Source organism: Panthera onca, chromosome F1 (genome assembly GCF_046562875.1).
Source record: "Panthera onca isolate mPanOnc1 chromosome F1, mPanOnc1 haplotype 2, whole genome shotgun sequence".
Taxonomy (NCBI): Eukaryota; Metazoa; Chordata; class Mammalia; order Carnivora; family Felidae; genus Panthera; species Panthera onca.
Window position 1 is genome coordinate 2,633,267 of NC_138355.1, and position 21,700 is coordinate 2,654,966.

General features: G+C 41.1%; 1 long non-coding RNA gene and 1 pseudogene across 1 annotated transcript in view; one reads left to right on the top strand and one right to left on the bottom strand.

Moving 5' to 3' along the window:
- The window catches only part of LOC145713334 (uncharacterized), a 485,335-nt gene that overhangs the window by 313,643 nt on the left and 149,992 nt on the right, over nucleotides 1–21,700 (bottom strand). The gene's annotated exons all lie outside the window — the stretch shown is intronic.
- On the top strand, nucleotides 4,421–19,354 carry LOC145713374 (transmembrane protein 65-like; annotated as a pseudogene).

Here is a 21,700-nt window from a genome sequence, read left to right on the forward strand (position 1 = left end):
TTGGGGTAGGAATAGAGACATACAGGATCAGAGTATACACTATTGAAACTAAATCAGCATTATGTAAATTACACTGTTATATGTTAATTGTAATCTCTAAGGTCATTAAGAAATAACTTTTAAAAAGGGAATCAAAGTGGTATAGTACCCAGAAAAGGGAGGGCAGTAATAAAGAAACTGAGGAACAGAAAGCATAAAAGATGTACTAAAAACAAACAGGTAAAGAGAAGTAAATCCTTCTTTATTAGCAAACTTTTTAAATGAAAATAAATCTCCTATTAAAACATAAATTGAAATCTGGGATAAAATACATCCTCCATCCAGATGCTAGACATTCACTTTAGATGTAAGTACAGGGGGGCGCCTGGGTGGCGCAGTCGGTTAAGCCTCCGACTTCAGCCAGGTCACGATCTCGCGGTCCGTGAGTTCGAGCCCCGCGTCGGGCTCTGGGCTGATGGCTCAGAGCCTGGAGCCTGTTTCCGATTCTGTGTCTCCCTCTCTCTCTGCCCCTCCCCCTTTCATGCTCTGTCTCTCTCTGTCCCAAAAATAAATAAAAAAACATTGAAAAAAAAAAAAAAAGAAATGAAAAAAAAAAAAAAAAAAAAAAAAGATGTAAGTACACACAACAAATTGAAAGTAAAAAGATGGAAAACGTATCTCATGCAAAGAGTAACCAAAAGACAGCTGGGTTTCTATATTACTATCAGAAAAAAATAGACTTTAGGGGCGCCTGGGTGGCTCAGTCGGTTGAGCATCTGACTTTGACTCAGGTCATGATCTTGGGATCCAAGAGTTCGAGTCCCACTCGGGCTCTGTGCTGACAGCTCGGAGACTGGAGCCTGGAGCAGGTTTCAGATTCTGTGTGTCTCTCTCTGCCCCTCCCCCACTCATGCTCATGCTCTCTCTCTCTCTCTCTTTCTGTCAAAAATAAATAAACATTAAAAATATTTTAAAAAAGGAAAAAGAAAAAATAGACTTTAAATCAAAACAGGTTATGAGAAACAGAGACTATTAATAAAAGGTTCAACACAACAAGAGGATATAACAATTATAAACATACAGGCACCAACAACACAGCCCCCAAGATATATATAGCAAAACCTGAAGGAGAAATAGACTTTTCTACAATAGTAGTTGGAGATTAAAATGCCTAACTTTCAATAATGGATGCAACAACCAGAGAGATGATAAAGAAACAGAGGAATTAAACAATGCTATAAACCAATTGTATACATACAGAACCAACATATACAGAATACTCTACCCAAGAAGAGAAGAATTCACATTCTTCTCAAGAACACATGGAATATTCTCCAGGATACTATTTGTTAGGCTATGCAATAAGTCTTTTTGCTGTGTTTTATTTCATTTGTTTATTTTTCTGAGAGAGAGAGATAGAGTGCAAGCAGGGAAGGGGCAGAGAGAGAGACACACACACAGAATCTGTAGAAGACTCCAGGCTCCGAGCTGTCAGCACAGAGCCCGACATGGTGCTCAAAGCCACCAATCAAGTGATCATGACCTGAGCCAAAGTGACATGCCTAACCAACTGAACCACCCAGGTTCCCCAGGCTACACAATAAGTCTTAATACATTTTAAAAGATTCCAAACTTATACAACATCTTTTCTGATCTCAGTGGAACACAGCTCGAAATCAGTTGCCAAAGAAAAATTGGAAAATTCACAAATAGGTAGACATTGAATGGCACACGCTTAAACAACCAATGGGTGAAAGAAGAAATGACAAGGAAACTGAAAATGCCTTTAGTCAAACACAAACAAAAACACAACATACCAAAACTCATGGGCTTAACAAAGGTAGTGCAGGGAAATCTGTATCTGTAAATGCGTACACTGAAAAAGATCTCAAGTCAATACCGTAATTGTACATCTTAAGGAATTTTTTAAAAGGGTAACCTAAACTCAAAACTAGTAGAAGGAAGGAAATAATAAACATCAGAGCAGATACAGATAAAAGAGAGAATAAAAGGACAATACATAAAATCACTGAAACCAAAGTTGGTTCCTTGAAAAAAAAAAAATCAACAAAACTGACAAACAGGAATGACCAAAAAAAGAAAAAACAGAAAAATACTTAAATTACTAGAATCAGAAATGAAAGTGATTATACCAATTATACATAAATAAAAAGGATAAGAGAATACTGTGATAAATTATACACCAAAAATTTGATTACCTAGGTGAAATGGACAAATTGCTAGAAACATGCAATCAACATAAACTAACTCATGAAGTAGTAAAAAATCTGAATAGACCCATAAATAGTAAAGAGATTAAATCAATAATCACAAAACCCCCAACAAAGAAAAGCCTGGGGCTGAATGACTTCACCAATCCTTCTCAAAATCATCCCCCCCATAGGGGCGCCTGTGTGGCTCTGTCGGTTAAGCGTCTGACTTCGGCTCAGGTCATGATCTCCCGGTCCGTAAGTTTGAGTCCCGTATCGGGCTCTGACAGCTCAGAGCCTGGAGCCTGCTTTGGATTCTGTATCTCCCTCTGTCTCTGACCCTCCCCCGTTCATGCTCTGTCTCTCTCTGTCTCAAAAATAAATAAGCATTAAAAAGAAAAATGTTTTAAATCATCCCCCCCATAAAAACTGAAGAAGAATGAATATGTCCTGATTAATTCAATGAGGGCAAAAATACCCTGATACCAAAGCCAGAAAAAGACACTACAAGGAAAGAAAACTCCAGGCCAATATTCCTGATGAATAAAAATGCAAAAAAACCTCCATAAAATACTAGCAAGCTGAATTCACCTTGAACAAGTGGAATTCTCAGTTGCAAGGATGGTTTACCTTATGGTCAACGGGGCAAGGTTTCAGTTATACACGATGAACAAGTTCTAGAGATCTGATGTACATCAGATTGACTATAGTTAATAATATTGTATTGCGTACTAGAAATTTGCCAGAAGAGTAGCTCTCAGGAGCCCCTGGGTGGCTAAGTCGATTAAGTGTCCGACTTCAGCTTAAGTCATATTCTCTCAGTTCATGAGTTCGAGTCCCACATCGGGCTCAGAGCCTAGAGCCTGCTTCAGATTCATTTCCCTCTCTCTCTACCCCTCTCCTGCTTATGCTTTGTCTCTCTTTGTGTCTCAAAAATAAATAAATGTTAAAAAAATTTTAAAAAGAGTAGTTCTCAGATGCTCTCACTGCCAAAAACTAAAAGTAACTATGTGAGATGAACATGTTAATTGGTTTGATTGTAATAATCATTTAACTATATACATATATATATATATATAACTATATATATAATCATTTAACTATATATATATAGTTAACTATGTATATATGTATATATATAACTATATATATAATCATTTAACTATATATATATAGTTAACTAAGTATATATGTATATATATAACTATATATATATAACAATATGTAGTATAGTATATATATATAGTTATATATATATATATACATAACTATATATATGTATATATATCTCAAAGTATAATATTTTATACCTTAAATATTTACATTTTATTAAATAAAGTAAAAATAATAAAATGACTTTTATGCTATGAAGCAAGAAAAGGCAGTAATGGAGGAAGAAAGGCTTATTTGCTCACATAAGAAGCACAACTGGGTTCTGTCCTCAGTGCCTCTTTCACGGTCAGAAAAAATTATCCCCAGTTTTTTTATTTAAGGCAGAAATCAGTTTGCTACAGCCTATTTTTATAAATAAAGTTTGATTGGAACACACACATGCAAAGATTTAACATCCTCCCCCCGCCCCCCCCCAAAAAAACCCGGCATATTATATATTTAAAAAAGAAAAACTTGACATATTATTGGTGCTAAAAAGCAAACACCACAGTGTTTCAGAGTATAAAAGCAATATGTGAAAATCAGTAGCATTTCTATACAGTAGAAATGAACACTACAAAAATGAAAGTAAGGAAACAATTTCACTTACAATCGCATCAAAAGGAATAAAATAGCAATAACGTACCAAGGAGACAACAGAGTTGTGCACTGAGAACTGTAATCTATTGCTGAAGGAAATTTTAGAAGACCTGAATAAAATGGAAAAAAATATCTTCATTTCCCTCAATTAGAAGATTTAATATTGTTCAGATGAACCACTACACAAAGTGATCTTCAGTTTCAATGATACCTCTATTAAAATCTGAACACGTTTGCTGGTTTTCTTTTGTTTTCCTTTGTTTTGTTTTTACCTACCCAGGCCCACTGATTCCCCAAGACAGCTCACAGAACTCATGATACAGTCATACTTGTCGCTCAGATTTATTACACGAAAAGGAAATAAGGGAAAAATAGCAAAAGAAGTAGGCATAAGATCAAAGCCAGGGGGAAGCCAGGTGCAAGGTGCCAAGGACTGTCTCCCAGTGGAGTCACAAAGGCAATGCTTACTTCTTCCAGCAATGAATTGTGACAACACAGGTCTTTACACCGTGTCCCCAGAGACTCAACACCTTAAGGTGCCTTCTAGCCATCTAGACACCCGCTGCCTTGTACTTACCAAAACGACTCCCCAGTGCAAGGCAAGTGCTCAGCATAAGCCACGTTGTTTGCATGATTTAGAGGCGATTGATTGTAGACTTCCAAATTTTGGTCCAGCATGTAAAGAGTTGGGAGGTCATCACTCCCATTCTCACAAAAAGAAAAAAAAAAAACTTGAAATCAAAACTCTTCTAGGATCCACAAGAGAATTGAGGTCACAGGGCAGAGTGCTGCCCCCAACACAGAGTGGCACACAGTTTACTTGAGCAGAAAGGCACAAGTAGAAGTTGCTGACAGGAACACTTTAAACCGTAATTCAAGAATTGCTGGAGGCACCACGTGAATTAATTGGGAATTAAAATTATTGAGAACCAAATAAAAGTAAGTTGAGAACTAGTTGAGAATTAAAAACTCCTGGGGATCTGGTCTTATGGAGGACCCACGCTTTTGTGAGTTTTACCTCCAGGAGTCGCAAATCAAGTTCTCATGTGAAAGATGGGAAGAAAATCCCTTAGTGCTTCTGGCAGGAGGAGGGGAAAGTAACCATTCTGAAATACCCCCCCCCCCCCACAGCATTATGCCCTTAACAAAGCCTGCCCTCAAGAGAAACTATTTTATTGGAAGTTAACAAACCTGAGGGAAGAGTAATACCTATCTGTGGCCCTCTCCACATTTCCTGAAACCCCAGAATAGAGAACTGAAATAAAGATATTTGTGAAGGTCATAACCCAGGGGTACAGAATAACTAAAAGACTGAGACCTAATCATACAACTATCCAAGGTTTCCTTTCCCACCACATCTGAACACTGTATCAAGAGCACTCCTGCAAAAATAATAGGGGGTTATTGTGAAAAGAAGGAAGCTTCTCATTAATTAGTCTCTAGGAAGACCCAAAGACAACAGGGAACACACAAAAAAAGATGCCCCCACAGCCTTCTGCTCTTAAAAAGGCCTGCCCTCAAGAGAAACTGTTTTTTTGGAAGGTAACAAATGTGAGCGAAGGGTAATACCCACCTCTGGTCCTCTATACCTTCCCTGCAATACCTCTAGACCTTCCCTGCAATACCATAATAGAGAACTGAAAGGCACTTGTGAAGGTCATATCCCAGGGGTACAGGCTCACTGAAAGACTGAGACCTAATCATACAACTACCCAAGGTTTCCTTTCCCACCACATCTTAACACTGTATGAAGAGCACTCATGCAAAATAATAGGTGGTTATTGTGAAAAGAAGGCAGCTTCTCTTTAATTAGTCTCTAGGAAAACCCAAAGACAACAGAGAACACCAAAACAAAGATGATAGAAGTTTTATTCTTTGACACCTACAGCTATAACACAGCCTAACCCCTAACCAGATAAACATAAAACTTCACACTAAAGGCCTATGTACTCTAGTTTCTATCATTCAATATTGTACATCCACCTTTCAACAGAAAAATACAAGCCATGCTAAAAGTAAAAATAAACAGTCAGAAGGGACCAAGAAAGTATACGACCCAGACTCAGATATGGCACATTTTGAGAATATTATATGCGAGAGTTAAAGATTAATATATGCAATATGATAAGGGCTTTAATGGGAAAAGTGGACAATGTGCAATAAAGCGGTAGCAATGTAAGCAGGGAGATGGAAACTTTAAGAAAGAATGAAAAGGAAATGCTAGAAATAAAAAGTATAGTAACAAATGAGGAATGCCTTTAAGCGTTCATCAGTAGACTGGACAGAAGGAAGAAAAGAATCAGTAAGTGTAAAGTCAAGTCAACAGGAACTTGTAAAACAAAAACACAAAATGAAGAAGGAATGAAAAAGAGCAGAATGTCCAAAACTGTAAGACAATTACTAAAGGAATAACATAAACATAATTAGAATATTGGAAGGAAAGGCGAGACAGGAATCACAGAAATATTTGAAGTAATAATTGCTGAGACTTTTCCAAAATCAAAGAGAGACACTAAATCACAGATACAGGACGCTCAAGGAACACCAAATACTATTTTTTTCAAAAACTCCATATATACATAAGCACATCATATTCAAAGTGTAGAAAATCAAAGATAAAGAGAAACTCTGGTAAGAAATGAGAGGAAGAAGTGTCTTACTTATAGAAGAACAGGGTGATATTTACATTGGACTTCTCTTCAGAAACCATGCCAGTAAGAAGAGAATGGAGTGAACTATCTAGAGTATTGAAAGAACTTAACATAGAATTCTGTATCCAGAAAAATATTCTTTTTTTTAGATGTTTATTTATTTATTTTGAATCAAAGAGTGCACACATATGAGCAGGGGAGATGCAGAGAGAGAGAGAGAGCGAGAGAGAGAATCCCAAGCAGTCTCTGCACTATCAGTGTGAAGGCAGACATGGGGCTAAGCCTCATGAAACCATGAGATCATGATCTGAATCAAAATCAAGAGTCAGACGCTGAACCAACTGAGTCACCAGGCACCCTGACAGCAAAATTATTCTTAAAAAGTGAAAGAAGGGGTAAGTGAGTGGCTCAGTCAGTTAAGCTTCTGAATCTTGGTTTTGGCTCAGGTCACGATCTCATGCTTAGGAAGACTGAGCCCTGCAATGGGCTCTCTGCTGTCAGCATGGAGCCTGCTTTGGGATATTCTCTCTCTCTCTCTCTCTCTCTCTCTCTCTCTCTGTCCCTGGCCAGTTCTTTCTCTGTCTCACTCTCAAAATAAAAATAAAAAAAAACTTTAAAAAATGCTTTGAAGTGAAATAAAAATAAAGACTTTCTCAGAAAAATAAAAATTGAGGAAATTTGTTGACATTACTTGCTTTGTCTCGGAGTCCCTCACACCCTCATGATGATACACACAGATATACTAGATATAGAGGGGGGAATAAATATACATAAATGTGTGTGTGTGTGTGTGTGTGTGTGTGTGTGTGTGTGTGTATATATATGTATAGATAGATAGATACACATGGGTATATATACAGAGTGATAGCTATAGATCTATTTTCTTCTCTGTCATCTGGGAGAGCCAAGATACAACACTACATGAGTAGAGAAGAGCACACTTGTCACCCATATCTTGGTTTCTAATTCCATTCTCCAATAAAAGGAAACAAGGGTCCTAGGAGAAATGCCTGATTCCAGGGCTATGGCAAGGAATATACAAGAACATCTTGTAGTGCCACAAAGAAAGAAGAGCTTGGAAAAGGATGGGGGACATGTCAAAGGTATACAAGAGACAACTGAAAGAGCTTGCATTAGACAAAGCTTAAACAATCTGAGGGGGGAAAATCAGTAAATTAGTATTGGATTTAACCCAAGAATAAGACATATTTAGAGCTCCATACTGATATAAATAAATGACTGACTGAATAAATAAATAAATAAATAAATGGGAGAAAAGAGACAACTCTCCATGTAGGAAATTTTTAAATAATTTAGGTAAATACTCTGTTTTCAGGAGCCTTGAACATGGTCTGCAGATAGTAGCTTCCTTCCAAAGAATACAGTATGGAAATGTGAGGAAAAGAGTCAGTTCACAGTAGAGACACTGACAAGCATGAACTCAGCCAGGTGATTATGGTCACTATCAACAGTGATACATCATGTTGATAGCATGCTCCCTTGATATGTGAGGAGAATGACACTTGATCTCTGTATTTTCTCAAACCCATACCCCTTTCTAATTATGAGGGAACACATCAGATAAATCTCCACTGAGGGATAGTTTTAAAGGAGGCCAAGATGGCTGAACAGCATGGATGTTCTCAGCTTCTGAAACGCAGCTACAGCATCTCCAAACCATTTTGCCTACCTAGGAAATTGATCTGAGGATTGACATTAACAATCTGCATAACTTGGCCTCAGAATTCAGCAGGTATGTGCTCTGGAGAGGTGAACTGGGAGAGAGAAGCCATGGAGGGTAGGGAGCTGTTTTTGCAGCAAGAGGACAGAGAAGGGGGGGAGGGTATGGTACAAAGGGACAGTACAGGAAAAGTACTCCCCACAAAAGTAGCTGGACAGAAAGAGAAAGAGTAGAAACAGTCACAATGGACTGAACAAGAAATCTGTTCCCCAAAACCACTGACAGTGATAAAGGAGATAGTTTGAATACCATTAGGACTCTATAAACAGGGGAGTGCAAAGTCAGAAATTCTGGAGCTCAATACCAGGTGGTTCTCTGGTGAGGAAGCAAGGCAAATCCTCAGAAGCACGCAGTGAGATCCAAGGGGTCCATAGGTCACATGGGGAGAAGCCCTTCCCCTGCATGGAGGTCATTTTTTATTTTATTTTTTGAAGGTTTGATTTTTTATTTTTTTAATATTTATTAATATAATTTATTGTCAAATTGGTTTCCATACTACACCCAGTGCTCATCCCAGCAAGTGCCCTCCTCCCTGCCCATCACCCACTTTCCTCTCTCCCCCACACCCCCATCTACCCTTAGTATGTTCTCAGTCCTTAAGAGTCTCTTATGGTCTTCCTCCCTGCCTCTCTGTAACTTTTTTTCTACTTCCCCTCCCCCGTGTTCTTCTGTGAAGTTTCTCAAGATCCATATATGAGTGAAAACATATGGTATCTGTCTTTCTTTACCTGGCTTATTTCACTTAGCAAAATACCCTCTAGTTTCATCCACATTGCTGCAAATGGCCAGATTTAATTCTTTCTCACTTCCAAGTCATATTCCATTGTATATATAAACCACATCTTCTTTGTCCATTCACCAGTGGTTGGACTAGGATCTTTCCATAATGTGGTTATTGTTAAAAGCGCTGCTATAAACATTGGGGTACAAGTGCCCCTATGCATTAGCACTCCTGTATCCTTTGGGCAGATTCCTAGCAGTGCTATTGCTGGGCGATAGGGTAGTTCTATTTTTAATTTTTGGACTCAACTCCACACTATTTTCCAGAGTGACTGCACCAGTCTGCATTCCCACCAACAGTGCAAGACAGTTCCCTTTTCTCCACGTCCTCACCAGTACCTATAGTGTACTGATCTGTCCATTTTAGCCACCCTGACCGGCGTGAGATGACATTTCATTGTAGTTTTGATTTGTATTTCCCTGATGATGAGTGACATTGAGATCTTTTCATGTGTCTGATGGTCATCAGTATGTCTTCATTGAAAAAGTGTCCATTCATGTCTTCTGCCCATTTCTTCATTGGATTCTTTGTTTTTCGGGTGTGGAGTTCAGTGAGTTCTTTGGAGATACCAGATACTAGTCCTTTATCCAATATGTCATTTGCAAATATCTTTTCCCATTCCATCCTTTGCTTTTTAGTTTTGTTGATTGTTTCCTTTGTAGTTCAGAAGCTATTCATCTGGATGTGGTCCCAATAGTTCATTTTTGCTTTTAATCCCCTTGCCTTTGGAGATGTGTCAAGTAAGAAATTGCTATGGCTGAGGTCAAAGAGGGTTTTTTTTCCCTGCTTTCTCCTCTAGAGTTTTGATGGTCTCACATTCGGGTCCTTCATCCTTTTGGAGTTTATTTTTGTGAATGGTGTAAGAAAGTGGTCTAATTTCATTCTTCGGCATGTTCCTCTCCAGTTCTCCCAGCACCATTTGTTAAAGAGACTGTCTTGCTCATTGGCTCCTCTTTCCTGCTTTGTCAAATATTAGTTGGCATACATTTGTGGGTCCAATTTTGGGGTCTGTATTCTATTCTATTGGTCTATGTGTCTGTTTTTGTGCCAATACCATACTGTCTTAATGATTATAGCTTTGTAATAGAGGCTAAAGTCTGGGATTGTGATGCCTCCCACTTTGGTTTTCTTCTTCAATATTACTTTGGCTATTCGGGGTCTTTTGTGGTTCCATACAAATATTAGGATTGTTTGTTCTAGATTTGAGAAGAAATCTGGTGCGGCAAGGTGAGCCATGCAGTGTGCAGGAGGAAAAGTTGGTCCTTTAGATCACCGGGTTTAGAAAGAATGCGTGGCCTGGCAACTTGAGAGACAATAAGAAATGAAAATGAAATAGGTCAGCTTGTGTTCATGGCTTAGCATTGCATTTAAATTAAAACACAAAATCATAGTCTTTTTTTTTTCCCCCCTTGTGGTCCAGCATGTTAACTGGTGGATTACTCCAGCTCACCCAGGGGATGGATTGGGGGGATGAGGTCAGCATGTGACACGTGCCACCTCCTTTTTAGGTTCACTGAGACCCAGTGCAATCCTTCCAACTGTGGTCATTCCTAAGCTCATGAGGAAGGAACAGTCCAGAGTCATTTCCTCCATCCAAATCTGGCTGCAATGCCTGATCCCGCACAACTGCAGGCATCTTCCCAGGGGTCTGAATTGAGAAATCTCTCCGGAATGCATGGAAGTTGTGAGTTTGGGTCCAGAACACTGCAATAAAATGAATGCCACCACAAAGCGGCTCAAATGAATCATTTGGTTTCTTAATGGGCATGAAAGTTATCACTAGACTGGAGTCTATCATGCACAATAGCATTATGTTGAAAAAATAACGTACATACCATAATTAAAAAGCACTTTATGGTTGTTAACATTTTTAATATATTCAGTTTACTCTTGAAAGAGAGATGGATGGACAACAGGCACATGAAAAGATGCTCAACATCGCTCCTCATCAGGGAAATACAAATCAAAACCACACTCAGATATCACCTCACGCCAGTCAGAGTGGCCAAAATGAACAAATCAGGAGACTATAGATGCTGGTGAGGATGTGGAGAAATGGGAACCCTCTTGCACTGTTGGTGGGAATGCAAATTGGTGCAGCCACTCTGGAAAGCAGTGTGGAGGTTCCTCAGAAAATTAAAAATAGACCTACCCTATGACCCACCAATAGCACTGCTAGGAATTTACCCAAGGGATACAGGAGCACTGATGCATAGGGGCACTTGTACCCCAATGTTTATAGCAGCACTCTCAACAATAGCCAAATTATGGAAAGAGCCTAAATGTCCATCAACTGATGAATGGATAAATAAGTTGTGGTTTATACACACAATGGAGTACTACATGGCAACGAAAAAGAATGAAATATGGCCCTTTGTAGCAACGTGGATGGAACTGGAGAGTGTGATGCTAAGTGAAATAAGCCATACAGAGAAAGACAGATACCATATGTTTTCACTCTTATGTGGATCCTGAGAAACTTAACAGAAACCCATGGAGGAGGGGAAGGAAAAAAAAAAAGCGTTTAGAGTAGGAGAGAGCCAAAGCATAAGAGACTGTTAAAAACTGAGAACAAACTGAAGGTTGATAGGGGGTGGGACGGAGGGGAGGGTGGGTGATGGGTATTGAGGAGGGCACCTTTTGGGATGAGCACTGGGTGTTGTATGGAAACCAGTCTGACAATAAACTTCATATATTGAAAAAAAAAATAGACATGGGAAAAAAAAATAAAGAGAGATGAAGCATGAGTGGGGAAGTGACACAGAGAGAGGGAGACACAGAATCCAAAGCAGGCTCCTGGCTCTGAGCTGTCAGCACAGAGCCCAACACTGGGCTCGAACCCAGGAGCTGTAAGATCATGACCTGAGCTGAAGTACATGCTTAACCACCTGAGCCAACCAGGTGCCCCTTAAAAACATGTTCTTTTTATAAAAATATGCTAACCTTCACCTGAGCTTTCAGCAATAGGTAATAAGTGATTGTAGATCACCAGAGCAGATATAATAATGAAAAGAATATAATAAGGGGCAAAACTTAGCAGAGACCTAGAGGCAGCAAATGCTCTAGGAAAAGTGGCCCCCATAGATTTGATCTACTCATGGTTGCTACAAACCCTCAATTTGCACAAAACGTAGTGTCCTCAAAGACCGAGAAAGCAAAGCACAATAAAATGAGGTAGGTGTTTCCTGGGTAAATTGGAGGGGGAGGAGTTGTCTACTTCCTTGTTTGGTTACTTCAGGCCCAATAAGGTGGAGGCACATCTCTGCCGATGTCTCCTGCATCTGCTCTCAGGGTATGGGGTCACCATGGGAAAGAGAGAAAGTGGGGGGAGATGAGTGGGGTTATTCTGGAGCTGGGGTGCAGGGAGAGGAAGAATTCCCAGTAGGTAACTACATACTTGACCACTGGCTGTCCTTCTGGCCCATTTTTGCTTGTATCATGTCCTCCTCATTTATATGGGTCCTATGAAGACACTTCTTTCAGATCGTGAGTGGCCAGCACAGATGCATGGACACTCTGAGGGACAAGGGATTTTGCAAGTGTTTCTTTTGTAAGCTCCCGGTCTAAGCTTGGATTGGCCAAGACAAGTGAGACATTAGGTGCCTTCTTAAGGTGAGATCCTGAGTTGCAGGCAGGGCACAGCTGAGATCCCCTCTGCTGTGAACTGAGTTGTGTTGCCCACAAGTGCCTGTGTTGGAGCCCTAGCCTCCAGTGGGAAAGTATTAGGAGGCAGGGCCTTGGAGAGGTGGTTAGGGTGGAGCCCATGGGATCAGCAGCCTTATAAAGTCAGTACACAGCTTGCTCTTTTGTTTTCTCTTTCTCAGCTGTGTGAGCTTTCCCCAGAACCCAAGCATGCCAGCATGCTGGCATCCTGGTCTCAGACTCTCAATATCCAGACAGTAGGACACCTTTTCCCCCAAACCAGAGGACCCTACCTCTGTCAGGTCCTAGAGAAATAATTTAGCTAAAGGACAAGTGAGGTGAGACCACAGACCACACAGAAGCTGCATGGGTGGGCAGGAAATTGCTTCTGCCTGACCTCTTCCCCCAGCTTTTGCGGGATGAGGACTGTCTGACATCTTGTGTGGGCTACCATGGGGAGCTTTTCTGCTGCCTGCTGAGTCAGCAAGAAATCTTGCAGCAGGGTAGGGAGTGCACTGCTTCAGAGACCCGCCCCTTCACTGTCTGATGATCCCACAAATTAGAAAGGTCTTCCTTGTTCTAAGTCTTAGGTTCCAGGTACTCACCTGATGCACCAAGATCAGAATCACACTTTGGCAATTCCAAGTGTCAGGTTCTATCTCGAATCCCCAAAACCCTATGGCTCACATGATTAACCCTTACAGCCCTTGGTACAGATGACGTATCCAAAGCATGCAATAGGTTAAAATTGATCCCAAGCTGTGTGGCTTGTAAATGACTGCCAGGCAGCCAGGCTTCTGGTGGTGCTCCCACTCTGCACTGGGGTGAGTACCAGATGACCAAGGACTCTTAGCTTCTTCCTCCCAGTAGGCCCATTTGGTTTTACTTCCCTCCTCTGCATAAGATGCAAAAGGGGCAACAGTAAACAGTGACCGTTAAACAAGAGAAGATATGTCAATTCTAGGTATGAAAACATATCAAGGGGAACATGGGTGGCTCAGCCAGTTAAGCATCTGACTTTGGCTCAAGTCATGAACTCATGGTTCATGGGTTTGAACCCCACATTGGGCTCTGTACTAACAGCACTGAGCCTGCTTTGAATCCTCTGTCTTCCCTTCTCTCTGCCCTCCCTCTCCCTCTCCCTTCCCCTCCCCCTCTTCCTCTCTCTCTCTCTCTCTCTCTCTCTCTCTCTTTCTCTCAAAACTAAACACGCCAAAAATAAAAACACACCTAGCATTAGGAATCATGCATGTGCTGGCAAAGGAAAGTCATATGTGTTGGGATCTGTGTGCTGTATGGAGACAGGACTCAAAGAGAACTCCAGATGTGTCACAGACCTGTATAGGAGAAATCACACCACGCCAGCTGAACAGGCAAGTGAGACTTTATTCAAGACTCCTGCAACAGGGAAGAGAGAGAGAACTTTACTTTGAATACAAGATGGGTTTTACAGCCACAGGCAGGGAAAGGGAGTGGATGGAATATTACCCAAGACTGGGCCTCCTGGGTGGCTTCCGACATCGGCTCAGGTCATGATTTTACAGTTTGTGGATTCAAGCCCTGTGTCGGCTGTGTGCTGACATCTCAGAGCCTGGAGCCTGCTTCGGATTCTGACTCTCTCTCCCTCTGCCCCTCTCCAGGTCATGTTCTAACTCTCTTTCAATAAATAAATAAATAAATAAATAAATAAATAAATAAATATTTGAAAAGATAAAGGAAAATGATCCAGGTCAACCTGAGGGGCACTTCTGTCACTAGCCTGTGTGTCCACTGGACCAAATACATCATCTTCATGCCCAAGGACCCTGCCCCTGGGAAGGGATTTTATTCCAATATTCCCATTTCACCATCCAGGAGCTCTTTAAAGAACAAAGAAGCTGTGGAAGCTGAGGGTAGTCTTCATTCTGTAGGTCATCAAAGGCAGTCTAGGGTAGATAACTGTCACCACACACACCCTTGCTGTGTGCCTGGATTTTACCATGCCATTTATGGGGCATCACTCAGCTGTGCACTTCGGTGTTCATTGTATGGAGTGAATGAGCTGAGATGCTGCTTCTTTCTCTAAGCAATTTGCCTTCAGGAACTCCAGAGAAACAGAACCAATAATAAATAGTCATCTATCTATCTACCTATCTATCTATCCATCCATCCATCCAACCATCCATCCATCCATCCATCCATCCATCTATCCATCATCTATCTATTATCTATCACCTATCTTATCTAGCTTCCTATCACCTATCTATCACATATCTATCAATCTAGCTAGCTAGCTCTCATCCACCTGTCACCTATCTTTCTTATTCTTCTATCTATCTATCATCAATCATCTATCAGCTTATCTATATATCTACTATCTATCTATGTATATATTATCTATCTATTTATCTATCATCTATCTATCTATCTATCTATCGGAGATTCTTTTAAAATAATGCACTCTTGGGGCTGTGGAAGTTTGGTGAGTCCTACGGTTGAAGGGGAAGGCTTGCTGGCTGAGGACTCAAGAGAAAGTTGCAGTTCAAATTCGAAGGCTTTCCACCATGGAACTGGGAAGAGCCAGTGTTGCAGATGGAACCCAAGGGTACTCTGCTGGAGAGAGCCTCATGGCCTGTGAGAGTTTGGCCTTTTATACAGACATTCAACTAATTAGATGGGGTCCACCCACAATGGGAAGAATGGTGTGCTTGACTCAATGTCTACTGATTTCACTCATAATCTCATCTAAGTATCATTCGCATTGAAACATTCACAATGATGTTTGAACAATTATCTGGCCACTTGGCCCAGACAAATTAAAAGCAATCAACTACACTGTTTCCTAGAGCATGACTGTTCCAGTTGGAGCGACTTCTCCTTTTCTCCCTCTTGGCTTGGCATCCCTCTGGATCCATTTACTTTGTTAGCATGCTGCATTATTGATATATTCTTCTGATTTTCCTCTCCTTGATTTAGCTCCCATGCAATGATTCCCCACAGCAGAGAATGGATTTTGCAAAAATGCAATCATGTAGAATGAAATCTGTCCCTCTGGCATGCAAGTATTCTCTTTATGGCCTGTCTCTGAGGCCATTGAAACTCTGGCCACATTTGGGATTTCCATGCCTCCCTCTCCCACCTCCTTGTCTGATGCACACAGTGATTTTCATGCCTCAGTAACCCAACTTTTCTTGGCAGATTGACAATATTTTACTCATCTTTCTGCACTCTGAATGTCTGTGTTCCCACAAATTCATCCATTGAGATGATAACCCCCAAGGAGATGATGTTAGGAGGAAGGGGCTTTGAGAAATTAGTAGGTCATGAAAGTGAAGCCCTCATCAATGAGATTAGTGCCAACTTCAGAGAGGTTCCTGAGAGATCCCTTGTCCCTTCCACCGTGTGAAGACACAGCACATAGTCAGTCATCGGTACCTTGAAAGAGGGCTCTCAGAAGAACCGGACGTCACATTTCCAGCCTCCAGAACTCAAAGAAATAAGCCGATTTTGTTCCTAAGCTTCTGTGGGCCAGGAACTGAATTGGTGCTCATGGCCACCTGAGATTTCTTCAGGGAGGAAGCCAGAAGTTTGTCCTGACAAGTACAAGGCTGTATGGCTCTGCAGAAACTCATCATGAGTCCAGACCTCAGTCTTTCAGAAACGCTTGGCCACACCCTGGAGCCAAATGCTATGCCTGACCAGAACACTAACACGCACCCTCAACTCACTCCTCTGGGAAGGTTAATCCCTACACGGCTGTTATTTCTGAGGCTATGTCCTCCAGTGGCTTGATCCTAACCCTACCCATGGTTTTGGCCCTCAGGGGCACACCCACTAGGTCTCATCAAAGAACTGAATCAGGACCCATGCCAGGCACACAATGATTCAGTGAGAAGCCCAGAAGTTCTTCATGCCACATCCAAGGCAATGATGGGCTAGTAAATCTTTACTAGACATTGCAGAGGAGATACCAAAATAATACCAACACAATATTCATGAATCACAGTAAACCGAAGGGTGCTTGGGTGGCCCAAAAGGTTAAATGTAGGACTCTTGATTTTGTCTCAGGTCATGAAATCAGGGCATGTGAGATCGAGTCCCGTGTGGGGACAGCACAGAACCTGCACTGGATTCTGTGTCTCTGCCCCTCCCCTGCTCACACTCTCTCTATCTCAGGTGTGACCAGACAGTTTGAAGGAATGAAGCCCCAGGAAACAGCAGCCAGATACCTTGCTTGCAAGGTTCCCAGCAGCCCATTCAGGTGAGTGAAGGACCCACTTCTGGGAAAGTGCCAGAACTTCGGGATATTTTGGAGACCTTGAGAAGAAAAGAGTGAACCCAAATCAGTGGGAACTGTAGGCAACGTCTGATGGCAAGTATCTGGCTTGGCCTCTGCCATTGAGCAGCTGTTAGAAATTAATCTGAGATTTCATAGGATAAGTTCCAGCAAAGTGGGTTGAAAATAGCCTGCATGATCGAGGGCTATCCTTGTTGCACTTATGTAAAGAACCAGGACAAGACGTGAAAATACACTTACTTTGCAAACAAATTAGTCTCACTTGCACCATAGTTGGAAGTGAGGAGAATAATTTAGGTTATCGTAGTTGTGATTTCAGCATTTACCATGACCTGAGTAGTTGCAAATAGAGTTTTTTTGTGTACAGACCTTCCTACAGTTTTTGTACAGAAAACCCTCAATTGACAGAGACAGACAGAGGATGAGTGGACACAGTACCACGGTCCTCAGTCCCCACAGGCAGGACGGGGATCACAGAAAATGGAATTCAAGTCATGACAGAGTGAGTTTGGAGACCATTAGCATGTATATTTGGGGTGATTAACTTAAGAGAACAATGAAGATTCACCACACAGTCGTGTGGATGTTGGATTCTAAACCTGTTCACTGTAAACTGTTTACTGTAAACTATGTGAGGGCTGGATCCTTCCAGGCTCTTGCAACATCTCACAAAAAGTCTCCAAACCCATGTGTGCAATTTTCTCCTATTTCTGATTTGGAATCGCTGAGGACTAAACTGGCCTTTTCCCAAAGCCATGCAGGCTGAGGTGGAACAACAGGAGGCTTCCAAACCAACATCTAGTAATTTCCACATGCTGCCTTCAGAACTCAGAACTGGGGTTATAATCTGCCCCAATATTTAACCTTTGTCCTTTTGTTTCCACAGAAACACCCCTTAACATCCTGACACAAACATGTACACCCCAACTTTGGTGCACCTGCAGCCCCACCTCCTGAAATGAGACACAACCACAGGGCGCTGACCTCTTTGTAGGACTAAATAACCTGCCTTGATGACAAAGGAAACACCACGACTGCAGGGCATGTCCAACCCGTTTACACCACATCTCCCAGGGCCTGTGAGCCTCAGGTCACTGACCTCACCTCCAGTTTCTCAACTGGGACAGGAAGGCTGGGCCACAGGGGAGAGAAAGCCAGGCTCTGTGCTGAAAGAGGACGCTCAAGAGGCTGTCGTGTGTCCTCCCTGCACTGCGGATCCAAGATGACCCCTGGGGGAGGAAGGGAGGAGGGCCAGGTGAGAGCCACCAGGTGACTGGACACCTGGTTAAGATCAATATGAGAGGCTCTTAGTGATTGGGCAAGTGAGCAAGATACATTGAGAACTTCCTCTTGATGGATACAGGAATGACACCAAGATGAGAGCCACCTGGTGATTGGACACAGGAGTGAGCCCACCCTGAGAAAGTAGGAGATAGAAAAGGGAGGTCCACTGTAAGTGGGGAAGCGCTTATAGAAGAACTTGAACAAAGAGTCTGGGTCTTCTTAAGAATGTATATTAGGGGGAGTCAAGCTCCTTCTTCCCCCGCCTTGCCAGAAATTGCTCTCTGGGACTGCCACGGAGGCGGGGGTGGGGGGGGAGGGGTGGGCGGTCCCTGCTCTCTGCTCCCTGTCACTGCTCCTCAGCCAGCCAGGTCCAGGCTGCTCTGCCTGCTGAGGAGCCTGACACCGTTGCAGGTTGAGGCCTGGTCAGGCAGCTGCGCCCCACCCGCAGTCTTGGTGCTGCTGTGGGTGGGGGCTGCTGGTTCTAGTGGCCCCTGGTGAACCGCCCCAAGGAGCCCATGGAGGTGCCAAACACAGCTCCAGGCATGCATGCAACTTCATGTACAACCTGCACTCCAGAGAGGAGCTGGCTGCTGAAGGAGCTGCACCCCTTCCATTCCATTACCATCGCCCAGGAAAAATTGGAAGCGCCATCACCCACAACAGGATAACTGAGAGAGGTATTCATCCACATTGCAATATCTTTCATAGTGCTTGGCTTCTTGGATAATGCGATTACGATTGTTGCAGGCATATTGAGATGTCTATTGGAATTTTGGGGGAATATCAACTATGGCAGCTGCTGCTTTGGGAAATCTTGTTGTCAGATTTATCTGGACTAGAATTTGCAGGCACAGTTGAAGCTTTTGCTTCCAGATTAGGCTTGTCAGTTCCTGATTTTACACCAAAACAAGTGGACACGTGGTAAATACGTGTTAGTAGAAACATAGCAAAGCTGTTGGTGTGAGTATTCTAGGAATGTTTCCTTTGTTTTTCTTTGGAGGAGGTGAAGAAGGTTAAAAACTGGAAAAGAAAAATTAACCCTCTTAGATTATCTATAAAAAGATGTAAACTAATGTATCCTAGTTACTAAACATGCTGTCACAACATTTAGGATTTAACACAATAACAGTGTATGGATATGGGATCAAATAATTCAGCATGTTTAATGGAAAACAGTAACTTATTGTGGCTTGGTTTTCACAGGACATCTTTTAAAAAAAATGTTTAGTATCATTTGTATGAATTGGTGAAATGCTTTTTTATCAATGGCAGTCAACATTTTAGCTTTTCTTTATGTATCAAAATATCATTTAAGTATCAGTCATTCCCAGCAATAGCACTGCTAGGAATTTACCCAAGGGATACAGGAGTACTGATGCATAGGGGCACCTGTACCCCAATGTTTATAGCAGCACTCTCAACAATAGCCAAATTATGGAAAGAGCCTAAATGTCCATCAACTGATGAATGGATAAAGAAATTGTGGTTTATATACACAATGGAATACTACGTGGCAATGAGAAAAAATGAAATATGGCCTTTTGTAGCAACATGGATGGAACTGGAGAGTGTGATGCTAAGTGAAATAAGCCATACAGAGAAAGACAGATACCATATGGTTTCACTCTTATGTGGATCCTGAGAAACATAACAGAAACCCATGGGGGAGGGGAAGGAGAAAAAAAAAAAAAAAAAAAAAAGAGGCTAGAGTGGGAGAGAGCCAAAGCATAAGAGACTGTTAAAAACTGAGAACAAACTGAGGGTTGATGGGGGGTGGGAGGGAGGGCAGGGTGGGTGATGGGTATTGAGGAGGGCACCTTTTGGGATGAGCACTGGGTGTTGTATGGAAACCAATTTGACAGGAAATTTCATATATTAAAAAAAAAAAAAAGAAAAGAAAAATAAGTATCAGTCATTGATGTACTGTACTGAGTTGGGGTTTCCTTATTTGTTATTTCATGTGTGTGCATGCATGAAAGGGTCTTCCTTTGTGGCTGTTGTTCTCTAGTTACTATTCAACCTTGAGACCTTTTTCTACAGTACTGAAGATATTTAGTCTAAGTTAAAGGTTTTTCTTTTTTCCCCATTTGACAACATCAATCTTGTACTGTTTTAGAATAAACATTTATACTCATATAATTTCAGTCACTTTATTAACTCATCCTATTCAAGATAGATGCACACTTCAAGTATTTTACGTATCTATTACTCATTTTAATTTTCTGACCTCACTATCTCAGGAGCCAGAGGTTAATCAGAATGAGTTATTATGTGCTGTCCCTACTACATAAAAGTATAAATGTTAATAAGTGTATTTTCAGTTGATTTTTTTAACCTTTAATTTCTCAATTTTGAGTCAATACATGGTCATTTCTAACTTCTTAGGTGAAGAAAATGATTACTTTAGGGTCTTTTATAAATGAGGAGTATAGAATTAGGGTGAAATAAGGGGGTTGAAATGCCACTGGGAAATTAGGACTCTAAAACTTTTTTTTTTTTTTTTAGAGAAGAAGAAAATGGGAACTGTTGAGAAAGCTTATGGTATAAGCGGTGAAGTTGTGGTGTTTAGAGGGTTGATGAGATAAAATTATATTGTTTGGGATGGATTTCATTTCCCCAAAGTGTCTTCTCATCTGCTTTGAACGATTCTGAGTACTCCATACTCATAATCCTGGTGTCTTATCTCATTTAGTGAATTTTATTTCTGGATAATTACATGGAGCTGAAAACTATATATTTTATATTTTTCTTTTTTTCTATGAATAGTCTAGTAGTCCAAGTGATGTGAGGAGAAATCTTTTTTGTCTTCTTTTTTCTTTTGTGATGTTCAAGTAATGTTCTAGGTTGAAATTACTTATGTTCAGACTTCCATACCTGAAATATAGCATAACTATATATGAATCATAAGTTTTACTTTTAGCGTATGCTAAAATTACTCATAAGTAAACACCATGGAGAAGAAAAACTGAAGTGAAAGTTACTCTTTGGACTTTTAAAAACTGAGAACAAACTGAGGGTTGATGGGAGACGGGAAGGAGGGGAGGCTAGGTGATGGGCATTGAGGAGGGCTCCTGTTGGGAGGAGCACTGGGTGTTGCTTGGAAACCAATTTGACAATAAATTTCATATTTAAAAAAAGAAAGTTACTGTTTGGGCCACTGAAATTATTTATATTCTAAATAGAGACAACAGAAGGGACATTTCTAAGAAGGATGTATTTTCAGCTACCTTATTTTGAAGTTTTATTTGCACATAATTACTTAGACCTCTTATATTCAGAGGGGCTGTTTTTTTTTCCTACAAAGCCATTTGATATAATTTCTGATCTGTGAGTTTCAAAATAATTTAAAGCTATCCTTTAATCATAGATTTCAAGTAAAAAGAA